The following is a 25,856-nucleotide window of genomic DNA, read 5'->3' on the forward strand; positions in this document are numbered from 1 at the left end:
GGAGGAAACTGGAGGAAGACTGATTAAGCTGGAGAATTTTTTTAAAAAGAAAGGTTAAGTGCTATCTCTTTTTTTTTAGGATAATGACTTCCTCATTTTTATGAAAGCAATACAATGCATAAATAGATGGGGAGAAAAGGAAAAACATAAAGAGGATCATACTGTACATACTATTTAATTTAAAAGGTATCTGTCTTAGATAGTTTGGGCTGTTACAACAAAAATATAGACTGGGTGAATTACACAAGAAATATTTATTTCTCACAGTACTGGAGGCTGGGAAATCCAAGATCAAGTTGCCAGCAGATTTGGTGTCGGGCAAGAACCCTCTTACTGGTTCATAGATGGTGTCTTCTTGATGTTCTCACATGGCAGAGAAAGAGAGCTCAGATTTCTTCATCCACTTGCTAGGGCACTGATCCCATTCTTGAGGGCTTCAACCTCATGACCTAATGACCTCCATCACATTAGCGTTTAAGATTTCAACATATGAATTCTGGGGGACACGTTCATTCCATGACAGTATTACTTTTAAGCTAACTTGAATTAAACAAAGAAGATGAAGAATTGCTCAGGTAAATGTTTCTCTACAACAGGAACATCTGAAATAATGTTAAGTGTTCTGCACCAGGGTTTTCTCCACTGGGCTGGGTGTGTCCTCTACTCATGGCATGATACTTTTGAACCCTGGGAAACCATGAGTGCTGCAGGTTTCCCGGTTCTCTGCCAAGACCATGATGGAGGTAGAGAGAAGTTTCTACACCTGAAAGATTGTACTCTGACTTTTTCCAGGGCTATTCACCATGTCATTCCACTGTCTCAGGACTGGATGATAGCAGTGAGAATTCTTAGCATTTTATACGCTCACCTTCTTCCCTCAGTACAATTTCTCAGCCTCTGCTGGGGCTGTTAGCAACATGAGTGAGGGTAGTGTTTAAACATTATTCTAGGATGAACCAAAATCTAATTTTTTGTAGAGGCAGGATCTGGAAGCTGGCTTCAAATACCCATTTTTATATAAGACATGGCTAGAAGAGAGCCTGGTATATAGCAAGGCCCATGCATTTATTATTAAATTATACTCACTTTCAGAAGTTTATGAAATGAGGTTGTGCCCCCATTCCTTCTTTGCTGTATGATAAGAAATATTTCTTTTGAGCTCTTACACCTTTCTTTAAATTAATTTCATTACATATTGATGGAAGGGAATTTTGTGATCTGGCCTCCTTCTGCCATCTTTACTTGGAAATTCCTACAGCTGCCGTCTAACAGAAGTAAGCATTTATGCTAAGCAACACGTTTCTGGAAAGATTTCATCTATTTTATTTTATAGAATTCTCAAGTGATCACACTTTTTACATTAACTTAAAAAAGTTTTATGGGTCATTTTTCTCCTAGTCTCTCAAATAAATAGTCTCTCTACCCTAAATCTGCAGTCTCTTTCTCTTGCTCTCTGTCTGTCTGTCTCTCTTTAAATCTCATTTAGAAATTCAAATAAGGTGTTTTGAAGAAAGAAAAAAAAATAACCTAACATCCTTCTAAGGGAAGAAAAACAATCTGTTTTAAAGCAAGATCCAAAAACAACAAAAAAAGTCTTGACACTTTTTTTGGTCCAGGCTCAGGCTGGGACACTCTTGGGGAAGCACTCTCTGACATTCCTCGGCTTATAGAAGTTACTGATGATGGCACTACCAGAGCCTGGGGGCATGGGAGCCTCCAAATCCACTCATTTTCCTCTAGCTAGCTTCTTCCCAGGCCCCCATTCCCTCAGATTCAGGGCCTTGATTTTAGGCATGTGACCCTGGGCAAGTCAGATTTAGGCTGGCCATTACTGGAGAAAGCTCTCAGATCCTGAAGACACTAGGGGTCTGCCTCAGCAGAGCTTGGGGCAGGGGAAGCCTCCCAACCCATCCATTCATCTTGAGCTAGCCAGCTGCTCTACCCTCATCCCTTTAAACCAGGGCCTGAATACTAGGTCAGCAAGTCCCAGAGGGGCTGGAAGCTGACCTAGACTTGTGTGTTCTGAAAGGCAGGAGACTCAAACAGACCCTTGGATGTAAGGGAAGCCTGTTTTCTCAACCCACCCACAACCCTTAAGTTAACTGCAAGTTCTTCCCCGAACCCATCACACTCTAGGGTCTCCATGTCTGGTCTAGTAATGGTCAATCCATGTTCATAGTGACCCTCTTTATCTAGAAGGTATCCTCTGCCCTCAATCTCTGCTCTTGCCCAAAACAAAACAAAGCCCCAAACCTCTATGTTTCGATTTGCTTATGGATAGAAAAATTAACATCCTCACTAAGTTAGATACCCATGTGGATTAACTAAAAAACATCCCTTAGAAATGGTGCAACCTACCAATGTGACTGATGCACTTCCAATGGCAGGTGCAGCAGGGCTGAAGAGGTCAAACCCAAACCTGGGTATGCAAACAATGTGATTATGTGAGGGTTTGGCTTCAGGGTATAAATCCTATTTATATCCTGCTTTTTTCCCAACTAAAATAGTGTGTGTGTGTGTGTGTGTGTGTGTGTGTTTTCATTACATTTTCTGACTGGTCATTGCTAGTCTGAAGGAATGCTACTGATTTTTTTTTTAAAGAAACTATCAAGAATGATATTAGTTATTGATTTAAAATTGATATAATATTTATCAGGTTAAGGAAATATCTTTTTATTTCTTAGTGTACCCAAATATATAAAATCTGGAATGGGTGAAGCATCTTATTGAACTTTTTCTCTTTTCTTTCTTAGTGATCCAGTAGATTTCTAGATTTTAACTTCTTACATTGGAGGAATGTATGTACTTGGTTATAGTAAATTCTGTTTTCATTAAGCTGTTATACATTTATTAAGCTATTTATATTTATTTAGAAATGAAACTCTTTTTTTCTGGGATATCTAGGGACAGAGTACTGTGGAATACCAACTGGGGACAAATTGGTCTATGGGTTTGTTTTCTTGTTCTAACTTTGCCAGGTTTACTACCAAAGCTATGTTAACTTTATAGAATCTAGACATGAATAAAGCTTTGTCAATATTTTGGTTTATTTATAAAATACTAAAATAACATATTTTTCATAATTATAAAACTACCACATGTTCATTACAGAAAATTGGGACAATACCAAAAATCAGAGAACAAAAATATTTGTCACCTATATATGCATTCCCAATATTAGAGATAATTGTGGTTAACATTCTAATCAATTTTAATTTATCTATATCTATATAGGTATCTATCTTAGATTTATGTATATTCAGATATTTATAAACTTGAAATTATCGTGTGTATTGTGTACAGTTCTATGTTGTATTCTTTTCGCCATGATTTATATTTTGGACATTTTACCATGTCATTAAATATTCTTTAAACATATTCTTTTAATAGCTGTATAACAGTTCAACTCATTTACTGAAATTATACTTAATTATTTTCCATTTTGAAATTAGGTTATTCCAGAAATTTGCTAGTCAAAAGCGTCTGGTTAAAAACATCTGTTTTACTTACATCTTGATCTGCATTCTGATTATAGGATGGATTCCTTGAAGCAGAAGTAATGAGCCCAAAGACATAGCCTTTAGAAGATTTTTGATACATACTGCCAAATTATCCTCTAGAAATGTTTGATATATTTCAGCTCAACATAAATGTATCCATCTGGACTTCCAATGGACTGAATATCTTCTTTTCTAAACATTATGTAGTATTTCCACATGTTGACTGAAATCCGTTTTGGTATAGTTTGAAACATGTGTTGCCTAATGGGCTTTTCTCTACTTTCTCTCCTTCCCGGAGTCCAACACATGTAGAGCCTAAAACGAGAGAGAGGCATATTTTGAAATATAAACTAGTGTATGGGGACGTTAGGAAGAGTTACTAGCTTAAAATCAGATTTGCGGTTGATATATCTGCTGCTCACGACTGCAGATGACAGTGCCAGGCACAGCAATCTCTGCACACGCCCGCTGCCGCCATCTTGGATGACACCGTCACGTGCAGCCTCTCCGCACACGGGCCCCGGTCGCCATCTTGGATGCAGTGTCGTTCGCCTCACTTCTGCACACGCTCGCCGGAGGCGAGGTGCCGGCGGCAGTCGTTCTGCGCTAGGAACTCCGGTCGGAAGAGCCGGGTGCGAGGCCTCAGCAGGTAGACCCCTGTGAGCAAGTGAAACCCGACTAAGCACAAAGGAAAAAAAAAAGGTGAGGCTTCATTTTATTACCCAGATTTTATTGTTATTGCCAGGAAATAGTAAATGAGCTTAACCTGGTGACGCTTCTGGGGCAGAACATTGGTTAAAAACGGCCCAGATACTTCAAGGGGACACTTGTGACGCTGTGCAGTGAGGTGTGATGGGGGATGTAGCCGCCGCCTCTGCCTCCCCAGAGAGGCTCTGTCCAAACGAGCTCATGGTGTGGGGCTCTGGAGTCAGACCTCGGTTTTCTCGGGAGGAGCGGGTGCCGGTGCCGAGCACGCTTACCCGTGAGCAGGCCAGTCTTTTGTTTGCCGTGTTGCTGGGCGCCTGGTAGGAGAATGCAGCGAGTGGAAATTCCAAGCACACAGTGATATGTTCTCTGTCTAATGTGTCCTGTTCCTGCTGCTGCTCTGCGGCGGAGGTTTTGCTTCTGTCTCCCAGCAGCCCAGCTGGATTGAAAATGAAGGTCACTCTTTCCCGCACCCTTGCCCTCCAGCTCGCTCCCTCGGGCCGGGTCTTGTGCCCCGAGCGGGGATTTGTCCCGAGAGGCACCGAAGCTCACTTTGTCCTTTACTTGTCTTTTATTTCCTGGTGAGGATTTGTTTCTGTTCCCTCTTCCTTTGTCACTTTTCCAGCTTGAAATACATCACTCGCTGTCATTTTGCAATTCTCAGAACTAGAAAGAAAACCAGTAGGAAAATCGAAAAATGGCATTAACCTGTTATTATCATAATTATTGTTCCTTTTATAGCTAAGTCTGGAGGAAGCATCTAATTGTAACTGGCCTTTGGGGACAGCAGTGAACAAGCATAGTTTTTGTATAGAAATGCCCTTGGTTCTTAGGAAGTTGAGGGTTTGACACCAAGAACCACAGACACTTGCATACAATGGAAGTGACCAAGTGTCCTAATTTTTTTTTTTTTTTTTTTTGGCGGTACGCGGGCCTCTCACTGTTGTGGCCTCTCCCGCTGCAGAGCACAGGCTCCGGACACGCAGGCTCAGCGGCCATGGCTCACGGGCCTAGCCGCTCCGCGGCATGTAGGATCCTCCCGGACCGGGGCGCGAACCCGTGTTCCCTGCAGCGGCGGCAGGCGGGTTCTCAACCACTGTGCCACCAGGGAAGCCCATGTGTCCTAATTTTTTTTAAATTTTTATTTATTTAGTTTTGGCTGTGTTCGGGTCTTCGTTGCTGTGCTCGGGCTTTCTCTAGTTGTGCGGCGAGCAGGGGCTACTTTTTGTTGCAGAGCACGGGCTCTAGGTGCGCGGGCTTCAAGTAGAGCTTACAAGCTCTAGAGCACAGGCTCAGTAGTTGTGGTGCACGGGCTTAGTTGCTCCTTGGCATGTGAGATCTTTCTGGGCCAGGGCTCGAACCCATGTCCCCTGCATTGGCAGACGGATTCTTAACCACTGTGCCACCAGACAAGTCCCCTAAATGTCCTAATATTATTGGGTAAATCCTAATTTCCTTCTGCCTTTGATCCCCCATCTGTTCTATGAGACCCTAGGCAGGTCTCTTGAGCTGTCTTGGCTTCAGGTGAGGCTAGTGAAATCTTACCTGAAGTCAGGAGCAGGACCACATCATCTCTGAAGGCCCCAGTGCTAAGATCTACAATTCTGTGAGTACGCTTTACTCAAAGATCCCAGAAACAAAGTCACAATCCAGCAAAATTTCAGGATTCCCACTCTCCACAGAAGTGTTCTGAGATAAGAAGAAATGCTAAAGAAATGAGATCGTATGTAAGTCAGAATACAGATCTCTAAAATAGAGAGGACTGAGAAAATGTATACCAGATTTCTGACTGTCTGTCAGGCAATGGGCAAAAAATTCTAATTATGCAATGAGGTTATACAGAGTTTTCTGTAAGGCAATAATAAAGTCCCTAAAAATGTGACCTGGTTCAGCTAAGGCACAGACAGGAGGCATTTAGAGTAAAACACAACTGACTGACTCACTGGCATAACCAGGCTCAGAGCCATTTGGGGTTCTTTTTACTGATGTATAATTGAAATGGAAGAGGAGGAAAGCAAAGCCAGGAAGAAATATGAGACTCAAGATGGAACGGCTGAGACTGCACCTTAGACCCAAGCTTAAGTCTCAGAGTATGATGGACAAGGTGACAGGTTGAACTGATGGTGGCTCTTTGCTTCTAAAGGCAGAGAGGACTGAGATGCAGCAAACCCCACCTTGGCCGGGGGAGGATTCAGGTGGAAAGGACATCTCAAATTTTGTTATTCATGAAGACTGGATGGGCATGAGATCACAGACTTTACTCTCCTGTAGGGATTTCACTTTAGTACTGAAGTTAAACAAAGTGTCTTAATAGTCATTTGGATGATTTTGTTAAATAGATGTCGGGCATTTGGATCAGAGACTGGCCCAATTCATTATTGATCACACAACCTCCCTGACCTTTGGAGATTCCATTATCTCCTCTGAAGGATTTGGCACTACCTATGCTTCTAAATGGAATTACCTAGAATCTGTGGCTGGAAATGGTTTTGCATGCATCTTGATGACAAAATGAAATGCATCTCTATCTGTGCAAATCTACCTGTATTAGGTCCTATAAAGCACTTGGCTGTTGCTTTACAAGAAAATATGGGAGTTTGTGAGTTTTTCTTGTTATGAACACTTGCTTCATTTATGATCAATTTATACTCCACACCTTAAGTGTTATTCTATATACAAACACTTCATTTCAATTAGACTTTTTATTGAAAGTTGAATTTCAGAGCAATATCTCTGAAGAAAATTTAACTACAATTAGGCTTCCAAATTAAATGTAAAATTCAACTGCTTGTGTTATTTTCTATGTGAAAAACTCAACAAAGATGGCAAGACGATTAAGGCCTATATTTCAGATGGTTAAATTTACATATGCCCAGGCAATAGTGACTCCATCATGATTCACTCCTCTGCCTAGAAGACAGTAGTTTCTTTTGATATTGGATACTTTAAAATGTAGAGAAAACCAACTATCATTTTATTAGAAACATAAAAGACAAAGGAATATGTAAAATGGCAACAGGTGTTGCATTTGTCATTATCTCTAGTCTGCTTCAGTCTAGAACAGTTCATATGTAGGAACATTGTACCGTTGGTTTCACTTTGAACATACAAATTAATGTGCAGAAAGTATATTTCTTCAATTTATACAACCCTTTATAAGGAAGACTAGATAAATCCTTTTATTCTATATAAAAACAAAATATATGTGTCAGAATTATTTGTCTAAATAGGTTGTTAGGGAATCATATGTAAAATGCAATTTTGATTTTCAAAAGAGGAGAAGGACTTGACAGGAGGATAGGAAGAAAGTGAAATGGCAAAAGTAGACGGGAGAGGAGAGCTGCGTCCACATCTGCCATCGTGAGTGGAGACTGCACCCGGGTCTGGATGCCACATGTATTAGTGCTGCGTGGCGGATTGCCATCTCCAGTCCCTCCAACATGTGTAAACGGGGGGTGCATATACTCGGCTCCAGGAGTTATGTAGCAGAAAGAGCAGATGGAAGGTAGCAAACTTGGGAACTCCTGCCTGTGCTCCATCCTTAATTCCTTATGTGATGCTGTCTGTTTTCTTCTCTGGACCTCAGCTTTCATGCCTTAGGGGGAAAAAAGGGATATGTCAGGACTGTGAAATTCTGAGATGAGAAATAAGGCGCAAGAGTAACACACGTGGAGTACAACAGAAACAGATAGTCGTCAAGAAAACTTTTGCCCACTTTGGGCTCACAGTCTCTAACCCAGAGACACACCTTCCTACGTTCCACACATTTACAAAGATCCGAGATTCCTACCACACGAGTGCTCAAAGACTACCTTCCTCCCCACCCGCACCCACGGAACTTTCCATCTGTCCTCTCATCCTTGACACCTGTTAAGCGAAATTTGCCACATTCCTGAAACTCTTAGAGGTACAATCTCCCTCTTTTGTGCTACTCTTCCCACTCAGAATGTGCTTAGAAGGAGATTCATTGTCAGGGGAGTGATGAAGAGACAGATAAACAGCCTGCAGTTTTAAAAAGTAGGAAAAGAGAGTTAAAAAGGAGAGTTATTATCCATAGAAGCCTCTTTTGTTCCTGCCGGCCTTCACTGGAGGCCCGAGGAGCTGGCGTTCTCTGTGGAGACACTTCTGATTCGACAAGATTTATAGACACAGCTCATGGGGCTCCTATGCTTAAGAAACTCATAAAGCTGGGTGCAAAGAAATTACAAAACTCTTAAAAATATTTTAATCTTATTAAAATGTGATTTTTCTTCTTTTAAAGGATCAAGTCTGACATAGCTTTCTCACTGAAGTGCTGTCAGACACATCCTGCACAGCTGAGGTGGCGAGTTCCAACAGGGTTTTGAAAATTATCACCAAGGGGCTTTCAGGTAAAGGAGCATACAGGAGAAGGAAGAAGGTTGTTTTGCATTAAAATACCTACGTACAATTAAAAAGCTGAGCTGCCTTCTGGGAATGGAAAGAATTAGTCATGGACGTGGGCTCTCCAGTGGCATTAGGAGCACCGTGCTTCTCCTGCCCTCAGAACTTCTCTGTTTCAGGGCATGGGGCAAGCAGAAAATATTTCCTTCAGGCACACTCACGAAATCAAACCTGTTCTCTCAGTGAGCTTCAAATGCCAACAAGACAAATTGATGACTGCAGTGGCAGAGGAAGGAGAACAGTATAAAAAGGCTGTCTAAAGAGAGTATAGTTAACAGCTTCCAGAATTATCCATGGGGTTCACCATGTTCCGTGGATGGTCTTCACCTTAGCACACATTTGGGGCTCAGTTTAGGGGCTGTGGGTGAGGGAAGGTGGATATCTTTAAATTTCAAAGATTATCTAAAGGCCTCCTTCTGTGGTAGGAGACTGAAAGAATATCTAAAGGAATAATAAAGGTATGGACCAAAAATTAAAGCCGAAAGTGAAATATTTCCATTAAGAATTTAAACAGATAGGTAGAAAGATAAAAATAAACCTCCCATCATTACAAGATCCAAAGAAAGCTACTCTTAACCTTAAATATTTTCTTCCTTTTCCTGTTTTTAAAAACATAGTTGCAAATTGGGTTTAATTAATTAAATGGCTCAACAATTATTAAAAAAATTTTTTTGAAATGTAGATTCATAGGAAGTTGTAAAAAGATGTACAGAGAGTTTCTGTGTACCCTTCACCTAGTTTTCCCTAATGGTAACATCTTGTATAATTATATTACAGTATCACAGCCAGGAAACAGACATTGGTACAATCCACAGAGTTTGTTCAGATTTCACCAGTTTTATATTCACTTATTTGTGTGTACAGTATAAATAGTTCTGTGCTGTTTTTTTTTTTATTTTTTTGTTTTTGGCTGCGTTCGGTCTTTGTTGCTGCGCACGGGCTTTCTCTAGTTGTGGCGAGGGGGGGGCTACACTTCGTTGAGGTGCGCGGACTTCTCACTGCGGTGGCTTGTCTTGTTGCGGAGCACTGGGCTCTAGGCGCGTGGGCTTCAGTAGTTGTGACACATGGGCTCAGTAGTTGTGGCGCATGGGCTTAGTTGCTCCGTGGCATGTGGTATATTCCCAGACCAGGGCTCGAACCCATGTCTCCCGCATTGGCAGGCGGATTCTTAACCACTGCGCCACCAGGGAAGCCCTCTGTGCTGTTTTTATCACATGTGTACATTTGTGTAACCACCACAGTCAAGGTACAGAACTGTTCCATCACCACAAAGCTTCCTCATGCCACCCCTTTATAGCCACATGCACCCTAACAACATACAATTTTAATTTTTGCACAGTTTCACTGTTATGGCCCTAGAAAAATATTATTGAACAAGCAAAAGTTCCTGCTCTATTGAGAAGAGACAGAAAATAAACAATTTTAAAAAATGAATACAGGCATACCTTGGGAATATTGCATGTTCAGTTCCAGATGACCACAATAAAGTGAGCATTGAAATAAAGGGAGTCCCATGAAGTTTTTGGTTTCCAGTGCACATAAAAGTTAATGTTTACCCTATACTGTAGTCTTTTAAGTGTGCAATAGTACTATGTCTAAAAAAATTACATACCTTAATTAAAAAATATTGCTTAAAAATGCTAATCATCATCTGAGTCTTTAGCGAGTCATAATATTTTTGCAATAGGAACATCAAAGATCACTAATCACAGATCCCCATAACAAATATAGTAATAATGAACAATTTTGAAATACTGCAAGAATTACCAAAATGTGACACAGAGACGCAAAGTGAGCAATTGCTGTTGGAAAGATGACGCTGATAGATTTGCTTGATGCAGGGTTGCCACCAAAACTTAAATTTGTAAAAAATGCAGTAACTGGAAAGCTCAGGAAAATGATGTATGCCTGTAGAAAAAAAAATCAAAAGGCTTTTAGGACTGGAAAGAAAATTTAATACGATTAAAATATTTTTTGTACCACCAAAGTCATGGGTGTTTTCATGGTTTTAGGAAAGGCATGCCTCTATGAATCTAAAGCTGTATTCTGGGTTTCAAGTGGATGGGACAAAAAGATTGAGGAGATTGAGATCAGGAAATACTGAAGATTTTTCCAGATAATGAAGGTAGATAGAAAAACAAACCAAATATATCTTCTCAATTAGCTCTCGGTGCTTAAGCTAGGAAATTGACTCTGGCAGGGACAGAAGGCAGGCATTGAAAACTATCAGAGGCAATTGCTGACATAGCTTGAAGTAATTTTCCTGATTATCTGTGGTGAGTCATCCATTTATAGGGCAAAGCGGTCCTGTTGGTGCATTCAGGTCATGGCAAGACAGTGAACTGAGATTGCTGCCTTGAAGTTTCAAGGGTTAATCTTTGCAACATTTCTTTGAGGGTCTCCTCCCTGTGGTTATAGCCTGGGTCCAAGCTTTTTAAAGAAAAATCAGATGGGCAAACAAAAAAGGAAACTTGCACTTTTTCTTTCTTCTCTTATGGCATTTTAACAGATAATTGGAAAGAAGAAAAAACCGAGTCATTATACCACTCCTGTTATTTATCAAGTTTCCACGTATATCATCACCATCCAGTGTTCATAGTTGCAAGCAATAGATGCAAACGTTGGCTAATTAAAGCAGAAAACACATTTATTAAGGGGTACAAAGTAGCTCACATAGTCTCTGAGAATCAGGCTTGGAGTTGACCAGTGTCATGCAAAACGGTCAAAAATCATTCTGCAGAACCGATTCCATGAGGACACCACCCCAAAAAGTCTTTGGTGGGCCTGGACAGTGTGTTCTGTGCTGGACTTGCTACAGCTTATAGTGCCAGCCTTATCACGTTTAATTCTGGGTGGCTCCTCCCTCTACCATTACTGGTCTTTGTGCCAAATTCTGGCACAAAAGCACCTGAGGGACGGAGCTTGGGTCACGCCTGTGCCCCTGCTGCAAGGGATGTTGAGAACATTCTAGTCTCTGATGAGAGAGGATACCCCAAACAGAGAGGGAATATTCAGATGTGGGTTAAAAAACATATTTCCTTCGTACAACCTTAACAACTCCTCCCCTGTAAAAAGCTCTTGCCTACCACAATGCACAACTCAAGTGTGCTAGCTGACTTCTCCAGTGGTATCAAAGACTCATCCATCTCTAAGACCAGAATTCCTAGGTGGACCCTGCTCCTTCTCTAGAATGTGAAAATCCTCTCTGGATATTCTGTAATTGGTGGGATAATGTGAAAAATGTGGCACCATGAGCACACGCTATATGTAAGAGAGGGGGAAAGGGAATGAAAGAAGAAAATGGGTCAAATATGCAAGTGCACACAGGACACATCAAGGAAGAAAATGTGTGAAGATGCTAAATCCTTGTTTCTGTGACTGCTGTTGAGGTCACAGTACTTGTGGCTTTTGTCCACCATCTGTCCCATGATATCTTTACCCTTACCCAGCTTCACTGCTTGTTTCACTTCACTCAGAGAGTCAACCAGTGTTCATTCTGAGAAAACAGAAATGTTGAGAGTGGGCATTACCTATGTAGAAACATAATACCGTGTACCACAGAGTACCACAGAGTCTATCTGTTGACTTCTGTTTTTCTCTTTTTCATTTTGTAGACATTATGTTTTTTCAGGGAGGTATTTTCTCAGCCAGTGCCAATTAATTAAATTCCTCCTGGCCACCTGGCGGCTACAGGCATTCCTAATTAGTAGCTGCTTATGAAAGAATTCTGGGTCTGTAGGCGAGAGGAGAGAGCGAGCTGTCAATACAGGAGCAACAGAAGAGGAAATTCTAAACAATAAAACCATTAAGAAAAAACTTGTTTTTTAAAGTTGGACGCTAAAAATGTTTGAGAATAAAAATCAGATTCAGAATTTAATAACAATAAAGGCATCCTTGAAGGTTGTCTGCAAAGCAAGCCCTTTGGGGAGCAAAATCACCCCCAGTTGAGAGCCGTTGGATTACAGTGTATATAACCCCAAACCCTCACAAAACATTGTTTCCCAGCTGGAAATATCCGAACTTTTCAATAGACTCTTCTACCTGGGTAATGGGCTACATGGTGAAACTTTTGAATCTCTTAAGCATTAGACCATTTCCTTATTTATTTTTCTGAAGAATACAAGTAAAATTATGAGTTTTGAGTTCTTATGTTCCGTGGTTGGAAGCACTTTTCACTGTTAACTCATTTAGTACATTGCCTTTTGGGGAAAACACTCTTATTATCCCTACTTTATAGAAGAGGCACCTGAGGCCCAGAGAGGTTAAGAAACGTCTTAAGGCCACACTGCAAGTAGGGGATAGAGCCAAGATTTTGAAAATTGATTTTTAGAACATATTATTTTATTTTGAATTACTTGGAGCTACAAAATTTTCTGATAGTACAAAAGGGTATATTAAAAAACAAATCTTTTCTACACATTCACTGTAGTCTTCTTCCAAAGCAAACACAGTTTGTATGTATGTATGTATATACAAATAGCCCTTCTAACACAATTTGTACACATACAAACTGTTTATACCTTACTTTTTTTACTCTTCAACATATTTTGGAATCCATTTTATGTCATTAATATATAAGGAGTTACTCATTTTTACATTAAAATGGTTGGCTCTTGATACGATTAACGAAATTTTTAATACAAAATTTAAAAAATCTGTGAAAGAGAAGGAATAGTAATGAATCTCCGTGTTCATATGTGTACAACACTCAGCTTCAACAATGATCAACTCATGGCCAATCTTGTTTTATATATAACACCACCATTTTTCCTTCCTTCAATTATTCTGAAGCACTATTTCATTATGTACCTCTAAAAGACAGAGACTTGTTAAATTTATTACCAAAATACTATTATTACACTTAATAAAATTTAACAGTAGTTCCTTAAATCATCAATTATCCATTAAACGTTCATGTGACTACTTTTCTCCCACTTGCATCCTAATTTTTAAAAATATTCTTTGTACTATTTAGGTATTAGATCAGGGATACACCACATTAAAAGCAGACTACATCAGAAGCACACTGAATCTCCAGCCTGGATCTGACCCTGCGATGGTCTGGTCTGTGGAGGCTGAAGGCCACATGCTGCTCCTGTGTCCTTCACATGAGAGAACACTGAGTGGACCCTGCTTTAGACTCTCTATTATATAGTCGTCTGTTAAAACTTCCTAAAAATGAGTTTAATGTTTATCCTCAGTTTTATCATCTCAGCACTTTTCATGTCTTTGTGTGTATCCAAATTTCTGTCTGGTATTATGTTTCCTTTGTCTGACAAATTTTCAAGAACTTTTATGTAGTGTGGGTTTTCTAGCAATAAGTCCTGTTTTTGTTTTTTCTGATGAACTCCTATTTCTTCTTGATCTTTGAAAGATATTTTCACTGAAATTTGGGTTGACAGCTTTTCTTTTTCCGTCAGCACTTTACAATTGTCACTCCATTGCCTTCCAGCACTTTTTTTTTTTTTTTGCGGTACGCGGGCCTCTCACTGTTGCGGCCTCTCCCGTTGCGGAGCACAGGCTCCGGATGCGCAGGCTTAGCGGCCATGGCTCACGGGCCCAGCCGCTCCGCGGCATGTGGGATCTTCCCAGACCAGGGCACAACCCCGTGTCCCCTGCATCGGCAGGCGGACTCTCAACCACTGCGCCACCAGGGAAGCCCCGGCACGTAGTTTTGATGGGGGTAGAGGTTTCTCTTCTCTCGTTCTGATTCTCAGTCTTAGGCTCATCCTTTGTTCCAAGTCTCAGGCAAGGGCCTTCTGCAGAGCTCCTGTTGGGGTTGTGTTAGAGATGGCCAAGTAGGGTGCCAGGATTTTCCTCCATGCCAGCCAGCAGTGAGCCACCTCTCCACCTGGGCATCAGTGGAAACTATGTGGAGAGCCTAGACTTTCACCCCTACCTGGCTGTAGTGAGGTACCCTCCTCCTTTTAATCTTCTTATTGTTAAGAAAATTGAATTCATAATGTAAAAACTCCCCCCAAATAACTCTCCAGGCCCATATGGTTTTACTGGAAAATTCTACCAGACAGAGAAGAATTAACACGAATTCTGCCTGATATTTTCCAGAATTAGAAGAAAGAAGTGCTTCCAAATTCATTTTATGAAGCTAGTATTATCCTGATACCAAAACCATAAAAAAGATGACACATAAAACCACAAACCAATATATCTCTTGAAAATAGATGTAAACATTCTTAACAATGTATTAGCAAATAGCATACATCAATATATAAAAAGAAGTATACAGCATAGTGGAGTTTATTTCAGGAACGCAAGTCTGGTTCAACATTTGAAAATAAATCGATGTATAGACAATATTTATAGACTAAGAAAGAAAAATTACATAATCATCAACTAATGCAGAAAAACATTTGATGAAATTCAACATATATTCACAATAGAAATCCTCAAAAAATAGGAATAGAGGGCAACTTCCTCAACTTGACAAACAGCATTTACAAAAAGCCCACAGCTAACACTATACTAAATAATAAATGAATGATTTCCCCCTGAGATCAGGAATAGGGTGGTAATATCTGCTCTCAACATTCTTATTCAACGTAGTGCTAGGCATTCTAGCCATGCAGTAAAGTAAGAAAGAAAATGAAGGCATGCAGATTGGAAACGATGAAATAAAGCTGTCCCTACTAGATAGTTTCTATTGTCTACCTAGAAAATCCCAAGGAATCTATGCAAATCTCCTAGAGTAAGTAAATTCTTCAAGGCCACAGGCTATAAGAGAAGCAAAAATCCATTGTGTTTCTATATACTAACAATAAATATGTGAACACTGAAATTAAAAATACAATACCAATTACAAGAGCTCAAAAATGAAATAATTTTATGTAAATCTGACAAAATATACAGAATTTATATGCTTAAAACTACATATTGCAAATAAAAGAAAAAAAATTATTTAAATGAGAGATACTGTGTTCACAGATTGGAAGACCAGTGAAGATTTGAATTCTCCACAAATTTATATATAGGCTTAACACAATTCCTATCAAAAGCCCAAGACTTTTTTGTACGTATACAGAAGACTGTTCTAAAATTTATATAGAAGGGCAAAGGAAGTAGAATAGTGAAACAATTTTGAAAAAGGAATATAAAATGAGGGGGGAATCAATCTATCCAGTTTTAAGGTTTATTATATATCGACAGTAATAAAGACTATGTGGTATCCCGTCTATGTGGGATAGATGCATAGATCAGTGGAACACAATAGGGGACCCAGCAATAAATACATGTATGTACCGTACTAATTTTTGACAACGGTCCAAAGCAATTTAATGGAGAAAGATAGACTTTACAAGAAGTGGTACTGGAGCAGTTGGCCATCCATCCATAGGCAAAAGAAAGAAAAGCAGCTCCATGGGTCTTACAGCTTATTAAAAAAATTCACCTAAGTGGGCCATGGACTTAAATGTAAAGCTATAAATCTATAAATTGCAAGATATTACCATTGGGGGAAACTAGAAAAGGGTACAAGGGATACTTCTGTATTATTTAATACAACAGCATGTAAATCCACAATGATTTTAAAATACAAAATTTAATTTAAAAAATAGTTTGAATCACTTCACAATGTATACATATATCAAATAATTACTTTGTGCACATCAAATATTTTACAATTTTATTTGTTAATTATACATCAGTAAACCTGAAAAAATGTTTAAAGAGGTGTAGAAGTTTCACCCTTCTGTGTTAAGGATTTTGGGTGACCTTACTGCTTTTCCATTTTTTTTCAGTAGTTGCTGAAGCTCCCTTTATCAACTTTCTGTAGAGCTGGATTTTAACATCTGTGTATTTAATGCTGATGTCTATTTTCTGAGCTCGTAGTACTATGAGAAATGTACTAGGATGTCCATTATACTCCCAATGCTCACAGAAGCCCATGAGACTGCACGTACATCAGGGGACTGAGGTGTACATCTCTCTTGTCTCTAGGAGAAGAAATAAGGGCATCTGGATCCAAAAGGGGAGAAATGGTATTTACACTAGAATTAGATGCAGCCCCATCACTTCTCCCTAGATTGGGGCATTGAAGGCTAAAGTTTGACTTGGGTTATAGAACATACTAAAGCCTCAGTAAGCTGCTTCTCTTTTTAGAGTTACTTAAGGCTATAATGAAGATGTTGGTGGGAGAAGGATGGAGAACAGCCTTCCACAGGGAGAAGGGCAGCATGGAGGCCCTGCTCTTGAGAATTGGGAATGGGGGCAGCAATTAACATTCTAATGCATGGGGCTCCCGAGGGGAATCTGTTGGCCCAACGTTGGCCAGCACAACTGCTGCCGAAGCTCATTAGGTCTGTGTTGGAGCTGTTTCTGGAGCTCTTGTCAGCTTCCTCCCAGCAGTGCTCCTCACAATCACAGTCAGTCCCAGATAACTTATGAGCCTGGAGCCCAAGGAATTTGGGGGTTTCTATTCTACATGGTCCATCTCTTTGTTGGAAGGGAAAGTTCTTTAGATCCACTTAGACATAGATGGTAACAGAGATGTTTATTTTGTTAGACCCTGATTAATATTTGAGAGGCATCAACAGCATGTGGGAGTGTGAAATTATGTGACTTATTAGGGATATGAAACATGACTGGTGAAATCTTATTCTAAGTATCATAGCAAATTATATAGTAAAATAATTCTGCTTTGCAGAAAGCATGAGGCTTGGGTATAATATTTTTCAACAGACCTCTCCCAGGTTTATTAGTACTGTTACAAAGAGACAAAGACACTAAAGGAAGAAGCCCAGAATTATAAAATCTTTAGTTACGTATTAGTATTAACTAGCAGATGGTGGGAATATTAACATATTACATTTCCAGACAAGAAAAGATAAATTATTAATTGCTTTAAAGCCTTCTGTCTCAATTATTTCTGAAGGGTTTGCTACACATGATACTATGCTTTTCCTTTTAATAACAGATAAATTAAGATGTAAGGCAATTAATGGTTTATGCAAAGACCTTCAGCACTTAGGGAGTGACTTGGAGTTAGGATCTATGTCTCCTCCCATCCCAGGCTTGGTTCCTCTAGAATTGGCTGTAGGGACTGCACTGTGGAGACTTGCCAGACAGAGGGAATTTTACTGCAAAAGAAAACCCTGGTCTTAGCAACAGAGGACAAGAAATACAAAGAAGGTGAGAATTCACAGGATGAAACCATAATAAAATATGTCACCAAAAGTGAATGTTAGGTTGCACGTGTTTGAGAAACTGAGTTTTAAAAATTGGACTTGATTAAGTAAAAATTCAGGTAATCGTATCAGGCTAAAGAGGTTAACAAGACCCCAAATAGAAAAAAAGATTAATTCTTCTTTCAGCATGTCAGACTCATCTTTGAGATGTCAGCCACCCAAAGGGCCCTGGATCCTGTTTCCGTACATGAGGATGATGCAAATACTACCTCTCAAGGTGGATACACTCAGTGTCTACATCAGCTAACTCTTGAGTCACGAGTCAGAGAACTTTCTTTAACTGAAAGGGCTGTTGCTATGGCGCAGGTGTATAAATATGTGGGGCCCACAGTCATGTGTTCTGCTTCTTTATTCAGGGCTTTCACTTGTCCCATCCAAGACTGTTTAGAATCCCAATACAGAGGTCAAATAGGTTTAAGCTTAAATGGACACATTTTCTTTATTTAAACAAAAAAAAATCATAACTGACTAAGTTGAACTAATTAGTTGTATTAAATTATATAAAATATGTCGTATTAGGAATCTGAAAACAAATTTTCTGTTTTCATTTCTTTGTCATAGAAGGCATTTTAGTTCTATTTGTTGTATTAATAACTGGAATAATGGGAGAAGGCACGTGGAAGTATGTTTAACTAGGTTCAGCAAAGGTTATATTTTAACCGTGAGGAGTTGGTCTTTGCTCTCCAAACCTCATGCCTGATTTTTCCTATAATTTCTGTGTCATTCCTCATCCCTCTGTCATTTGTAAGGGTCTCAGTTTTTTGTTTTTTAATTAATTTTTGGCTGCATTGTGTCTTCGTTGCTGCACGTGGGGTTTCTCTAGTTGCGGCAGATGGAGGCTACTCTGTCGAAGGCAGAGAAGGAGGTATGAATTCATGTAGATGTACAGAGGAATGGAGTTGACTTTTTGCTTTCTTTCACCCAGAAAGTGCTTTTTCAGTAGAATTGTATGTTATGTCAATTTTGAATATTAATAAGAAGCCATTTACATTTTAAAAGTTTTTATAGGACTGATTCATTCTTATTATTTCTCCATGCCTGCCTAATTCACTAACTTTTCATGCAGTGTACAAAATAAAGTACAAAATAAAGGAAAATAGGAGATAAGGCAGTAAGAGGGCTTGAGGGCAGATGCTACTTCTGTCATCCACAAACCCTTTGGCGTTAGGGTAGGGTCTCTGAGCAGAAAAGTGAATATTGTCTATGCTTCAACTCTCTTACCTGTGTGAAAATTAATAAAGGAAAACCCTGCCTAAGGGAGGCCTGATGGGGAGTCTCAAGCCGACCATCAGTGTAAATTACAGGAAGAATTGTCAATTATAGGCCCCAGGGAAGAATCATCAACAGGAAAGAATCATCAATTACAAACCTCAACAGGAAAAGATACACACATTGCATCTCTTGTAAGTAAGGACTACCCCAGCAACTCAGCCAGTGAGAAACCATCACAACCCTGAATTCTCAATTTCCTCCAAAGGACTTTGGTTCAAAACAACCCTTCCCAACATCCTCCTTTTACTCTGTAAGGTTCCTCTCCTTTGTTTGTGGGACTTGCCTGTGGCTTCTGCTACAGCTTGCATGTCCTGAATTGCGATTTCTCTTGCAATAAACCCTCTCCCAAATAAGCCCATTTTGCTGGCAAAATAATTGTTCTGTTTTTAAGTTGAAAACCTCTTAAAGGACAAAACAGAGCAAGTAGGTCTAGAAATGGCCATATATTTGATGATTCAGATACATAAATTTTCATAAACCTCTTTTGTAATGTCCACAAACCTGGTGTCCTCCACTGCCCTATCAAGATACTTCTACCACTGCCCCTCACTTTGCTTTTCTTCAACATGGTCAGGCTGAAATAACATCTACTTGCCTCAAAGAAGGCCTTCAGATATAATTGTAAGACTGCAAGAAAATATTTAACTTAAAAAATCTGTTCACTTTGTTGAATATATAGCAGATCTGCAGCAGAAAGTAGACATTTCTTTTTCTATTAATTTGGCAAATATCTATAAAGTCTCATCTTGGCTAGATGTTGGTGTTTCAAGGCGAATATTACATTTACCTGTGTTCAAAGACTTAACCCATCCATAGAGGAAATGACACAAAACAGATCATCATCACATCATTTTTTTCCCCTGGTGCATGTGCAGGCCGCCTGGAGAACATGCCAGCCAGTGACTCCCCTGTGCTCCTTTTACTCACCCTGCACCTCCCTCCACTACAGCTTGTGCCTCATTACACACAGGTGACAGTGCCACTGAGTGCAGGTATGAGCTTCGGAGTCTAATAGTTTCTGCTTTGAATTCATTCTCTTCCACTTTCTGAAGCAAGCCACTTGGCCTCTCTGAGTCTCATTACTCTTCACCTATATAATGTGGATAATATTGGCCTACTGAAAGGATCATCGGTGAAATTAAGCAGTTGAAGACCCAACATTCCTATACTAATGACTGAATTAGGGCAGGTACCCATTATTTGGTGATGATAATTGATCTAACACATCCTACACACTGCCTCCACGTTAATCATGCAACACAAATTTCTTCACATCACTTTCATGCACAAACAGATCTATGATGTCTAAATGTATACAGAATTAAGTTCATCCTGAGCAGAATTCCCACACAATCCACAATCTTGTCTTATTTCTAAAATTTATTATCTGTAGAATTATTATATTATGTTTTACAGCAAAGTATTTTATTAAAATAGCTGAAATATCTTCCGTTGGTATGCTACCTGATTAATTTTAACCTAAGACTATTCATTTTTTTTGAAAGCCCGCGTACAGCAAAAAAAAAAAAGAAAGGTATTTAAACATTTGCTTCCCTTTCTCTTTTGTAAATAAAAAGTCAAGCATTCACACTCTCATTTCCTTCATTTTGAGCCCATATAAAAGGGTAGATTTTTAACAGCAGCAAGTTGAAAGGAGAAAAATGAAAAGAACAAGGTACAATTACAATCATCTACCCCACTGTATCTCACTGAGGCTAAAGAGACCCAAGGCTGTCAGAAAGACAAATGGTCCCCAGGCCCTCAAAGTGACCCAGCTATTCCTAAGCCCTCAGTTCTATTAAAAGTTGCCTCCAATATTATTTATGACTGAATTGTTGGGGGGGGGGGTTACATGGGAAAAACATGTTTGCTACTTTATTTACGCCAAGGCAGAGATCATATGACTACTAATACCCATACTACTACAGTACTGCTACAAGTAATAGTTCAGAGAGTACTTTCACCATAAATTACCTACGTGTGAGCTTAAATGTACTTGTGAGTTGTATAATATTACCTGTTTCATATGTAAATGTTTGTCAGTAAATCCACATCACATAGCTGGTAAATAAAATCAGTTTTCAAACCTAGGTTCTCTGATTCCAGATCTTTTCACAAGCCCCTGCCTCTTTTCAATATTTCTTTTTATAATAGATTTATACATGTCATCATAATGGATCTAGTTGACATATTTAAGGTAGTTTTTGTAACTTTCCTACCAAGCTTTTCTTCACTGTTTATCAGTTTACCTGCCATTGTTATCTACCATCCTTCCCTTGCCCTAGAAACTTAGGCAAGTTGGTAAAGATGTGCAGCTCCTAGAATTGTAATGCATTATCTTCAGGCTTTAACTGGGCCTCCCAGGGACAACATCAAGTCCTTATGAAGGTGCTGTCCTGTTCTCTGATGCAGAATGGATACAGTGTATATCAGGATGAAGCCTGTCATCTTGGCCCATGAGTGATGTGAAACATCTGACTAAGGGTGGCCAATTGTATATAGTTTGTATTGATAAAAGTTATTTTTATGGTTCTGTGATTCAGTAGATTCTGTTATTTCTGTCTCTCTCTGCAGATTAATAACCCTCACATTTTTAAATGGGAGCAGATAACCATACTTTGGTGAGAGAATTCATTCTCCTTGGCCTGTCCAGTGACTGGGACACTCGGGTTGCTCTCTCTGGCTCTCTCTGTCCTGTTCTTGGTTACGTACCTGGTGACAGTGCTGGGGAACTTCCTTATTATTCTGATCAGACTGGACAGCCAACTCCAGACTGCCATGTATTTCTTTCTCACCGACCTCTCCCTTGTTGATGTCTCTTATGCCACAAGCATTGTCCCTCAGATGCTGGTGCATTTTCTTGCAGAACATGAAGGAATCCCATATGTGAGCTGTACAGCCCAGTTATTTTCCTCCCTGGGCCTGGGTGGGATTGAGTTAGTTCTACTGGCAGTGATGGCCTGTGACCGCTATGTGGCTGTGTGTGACCCCCTGAGATACTTGGTCATCATGCATGGAGGGCTCTGTACTAGTTGGCCATCACATCCTGGGTCAGTGCCTCTGTCAACTCTCTCATGCAGACCACCATCACCTTTCAGTTGCCCATGGGCACAACAAGTATATTGATCACATATCCTGCGAACTCCTAGCTGTGGTCAGGCTGGCCTGTGTGGACACCTCCTCCAGTGAGATCGCAGTCATGGTTTCTAGTATTGTTCTGCTGATGACACCTTTCTGCTTGGTTCTCTTGTCCTACATCCAGATCATCTCCACCACCCTAAAGATCCAGTCCACAGAGGGGAGAAAGGAAGCCTTCCACACCTGTGCCTCTCACCTCGCAGTAGTTGTCCTGTGCTGTGGCACGGCCATTTTCACTTACATCCAACCACGCTCCAGCCCTTCTGTCTTTCAGGAGAAGTTGATCTCTCTCTTCTATGCCATTTTGACACCCATGCTGAACCCCATGATTTAGAGTCTGAGGAATAAGGAGGTGAAGGGGGCCTTTCAGAAACTACTAGGGCAGTTATCTGGATTAACGTCAAAACTGGCAACTTGATGAATCATGAGCATCACTTAGAGAAAAGAGCTTTGCTCGTATGCTTTCCCACCCAACTCAGATATGAAGCATTGTTACTGCGTTGCCCTGGCAACCAGGAAGGAGATGACAAAATGTGTACTTGTGGTACCGGGTAGGAGGCTGAGTGATTGGATTGGGGTGTGGGATGTAAGGGTGTTTTTATGTCACAGCAGCATGTTCAGAGAAATTAAGCCCTGCTGTAATAGAACTTCCCACTGTTAACCACTCAGTATCCATTCATATGGCCTCAGAGTATTTGAGGAAAATACCATTTATTGGTTTTGATAGCAGCATGAAAAATTGTTGTAATCATTGACCCATTCTTGGATCGTACCTTGGAACACTGATTTTATTCAACCACATTTTAAAGAGGTTATTGTATTTCCATTGGGAACAAAATGCATTTTCATATTTGAACACTCACTTAAAATATTGTGTGGCATATATAGTCAGGTTCATTAATTGTGTGAGTCAGTATCCTAAGGAGGGCGCTGCTGTCAACGCTGATTAAAATGTTTTTGTGGATGACCTACCGCATGTGGGTATACAGACTCTGTCTGAGTAATGGAAATAAATGAGAGGAGAAACATCGACCAAAGTCACGTTTTACCATGATAAGGATATAATCGAGGGTTGTTTGTACACAATGACATTATTTAAGAAAAATATGAGATTCAGTTACTGCTAATTAGCATATGCATAATTTAATAAGAAAACTATTGCATGTATATTGGGTACCATTCAAAAGGTAAAATTGTAATTTCTGAAAATTCAGCAAACTTTCTTTTCTCTGAGATCTTGGGAAAAAAATAAGCAAATAAACAAGGAAATAAATGAATACAATGTTAAGACATAGTTAATCTAAGCAAAGCAGTTTTCTTGGAGAAGCCAGTGAACGATAATACAGCTTTGGTTTTGTGTTATCAGGATAGGTCAGTCTGCTCTGCAGGTGTTATTCTCAAGTCTCCACATTAAAGGCCTTCTTGTATTCCCCTCCCCATCACACACACACACACACGCACACACACGCACACACACACCAAAACCCTACTTAATCTCTGTAACTCTTGTGAGCTGGCATTGTCTGTGAGTGTACCTTGTCTCTGAGGATAAACCTAAATAAGGTAAAAGAGGGGAAAGAAATGATTACACAAGGGATAGGTAAGGGAAGGAGACAAAAAATATGGTAGTAGTGGGTCCTCTCACTCTCTTCAAGGAGCATAAAAGAGGGACTCTTCTTTTTTTTGGTCTCATTATTAAGTCAGTTGCTTGGCTTTTGTTTGATTTGCGTTTGGGCGTTGGTGACCAGAAGTTGAAGGGTTTCCACCGGCACCTATTTTCTCTGAAATAAGATGGAGTACCCATGGCTGAGAGTACAGGGGAAGGAGGAAGAGATACAGGAGTGAGACTTGAGAATAGTGCAGGTTTTTTTTTTTTTTTTTTTCTGGCTGTGTTGGGTCTTCTTTGCTGCACTTGGGCTTTCTCTAGTTGTGGTGAGCAGGCGCTACTCTTTGTTGAGGTGCGCGGTCTTCTCATTGCAGTGGCTTCTCCTTTTGCGGAGCGTGGACTCTAGGCACACGAGTTTCAGTAGTTGCAGCACATGGGCTCAGCAGTTGTGGCGCAAGGGGTCTAGGGCATGGGGGCTTCAGTAGTTGTGGCACATGGGCTCATTAGTTGTGGCTTGTGGGCTCTAGAGCGCAGGCTCAGTAGTCGTGGTGCACGGGCTTAGTTGCTCCACAGCATATGAGATCTTCCCTGACCAGGGCTCGAACCCGTGTCCCCTGCATTAGCAGGTGGATTCTTAACCACTCCACCACCAGGGAAGTCCGAGAATGATGAAGGTTAATAGTCCACATGGGTATAGACAAATGTACCCCTTTTACCTGTGGACATCACTGAGCCTAAAGTATGTCTGAATTTCATCTCAGTGTCTTCAATTACAAGGTCACAAAGGTCATATTTTTCCTCTAATTTGACCAACTTTATTCTCAGCCTTCTCTAAAACAAAGTTACAGTTGATCATTTTGTAGGCATTGACTTTGTTGTAGACAGTGCTTTTGGCATTGTGGGGTATCAAAGTTGTGTTCAGGTATAGCCGCTACCTCAAGAAATTTACAGTCCTCTAGGGCAGGGGTTGGGAAACTATTTCTGTATTAGGACAGATAGAAAATATTTTAGGCTCTGTGGGCCATACATTCTACATCACAGCTATTCAGCTCTGCCATGGTAGCACTAAAATAGCCATAGATAATACATAAAAAAAGAATGAATGTGGCTGGTAGCAATAAATCTAAATATATGGACACTGAAATTTAAATTTGAATTTTATATAATTTTTACATCATAAAATATTCTTTTTATTTTTTCAACGATTTAAAAATATAAAAATATTCTTTTCTTGTGGGCCGTGCAAAAACAAATGGCAGGCCAAATTTGGCCTTTGGGCAATAGTTTGCTACACCATTATCGGGGAAATAGAACAAAAGTGCAAAATTATAACACGAGGTATGCGCATAAGGAGCCCTGATACTCAGAGGAAGAAAGGGTTCATAAAGAGTCCTGATATTCAAAGGAAGAAGGGATTCTTTTCTGCATGTAGACTGTTATAATGGTAGGCTTCTAAGAGAAAATGAAGTGGCTCTCACTTCAGTTTGCATTTCAGAAAGCATCTCATTTCTCATAGTCATTTAGGTCCATTTACCCAAGATCTAAGGAGTCCATACTAATGGGTGAATGGAGGACGTGAATCGCACACTGAGCATAATTCTTAGATATCGGTTGAATATTAATTGGATGATTTGTATTACTTCTTAGCCGTAGCAGCATTTAACCACAGTGACAGGTCTTTTGGGGACACATTCCCTTACATACAAGCTGAAGCTTCACTCTGTACTGTCCCTTATCATGATGTCTGGGACCATCAGGTTCTCCCTATTCATCCCACTAAAATTCAGGATTTTGAGATCTAAGCCTATTGTATAAAATATAGGTCCTATAAAATATACATAACCAAGTCAGACTGATGTGGTTTGGTTGTCCTTCTAGTTCCAAATTTGGGCTAGGCTACTCTCAGTGAAATCTGACCCTCAGTATCATGAGATTGTTTTCCATCTCATGGAAAATATCTCACCACTGTATGCATGCTATTTCCTGACTGCTTTGAGCCTTCTGCATCTTCCT

At 40.0% G+C, this 25,856-nt stretch overlaps 1 pseudogene across 1 annotated transcript; it reads left to right on the forward strand.

Annotated features, from left to right (window-relative positions):
- Positions 1-21,696: 21,696 nt before the first annotated feature.
- Positions 21,697-22,655, forward strand: LOC309966503 (olfactory receptor-like protein OLF3; annotated as a pseudogene). The gene has a single exon. The product of its transcript is annotated as an olfactory receptor-like protein OLF3 (transcript).
- Positions 22,656-25,856: the final 3,201 nt, after the last annotated feature.

The sequence above is a fragment of the Leucopleurus acutus genome (assembly GCF_964270905.1).
Source record: "Leucopleurus acutus genome assembly, chromosome: 9".
Classification (NCBI taxonomy): domain Eukaryota; kingdom Metazoa; phylum Chordata; class Mammalia; order Artiodactyla; family Delphinidae; genus Leucopleurus; species Leucopleurus acutus.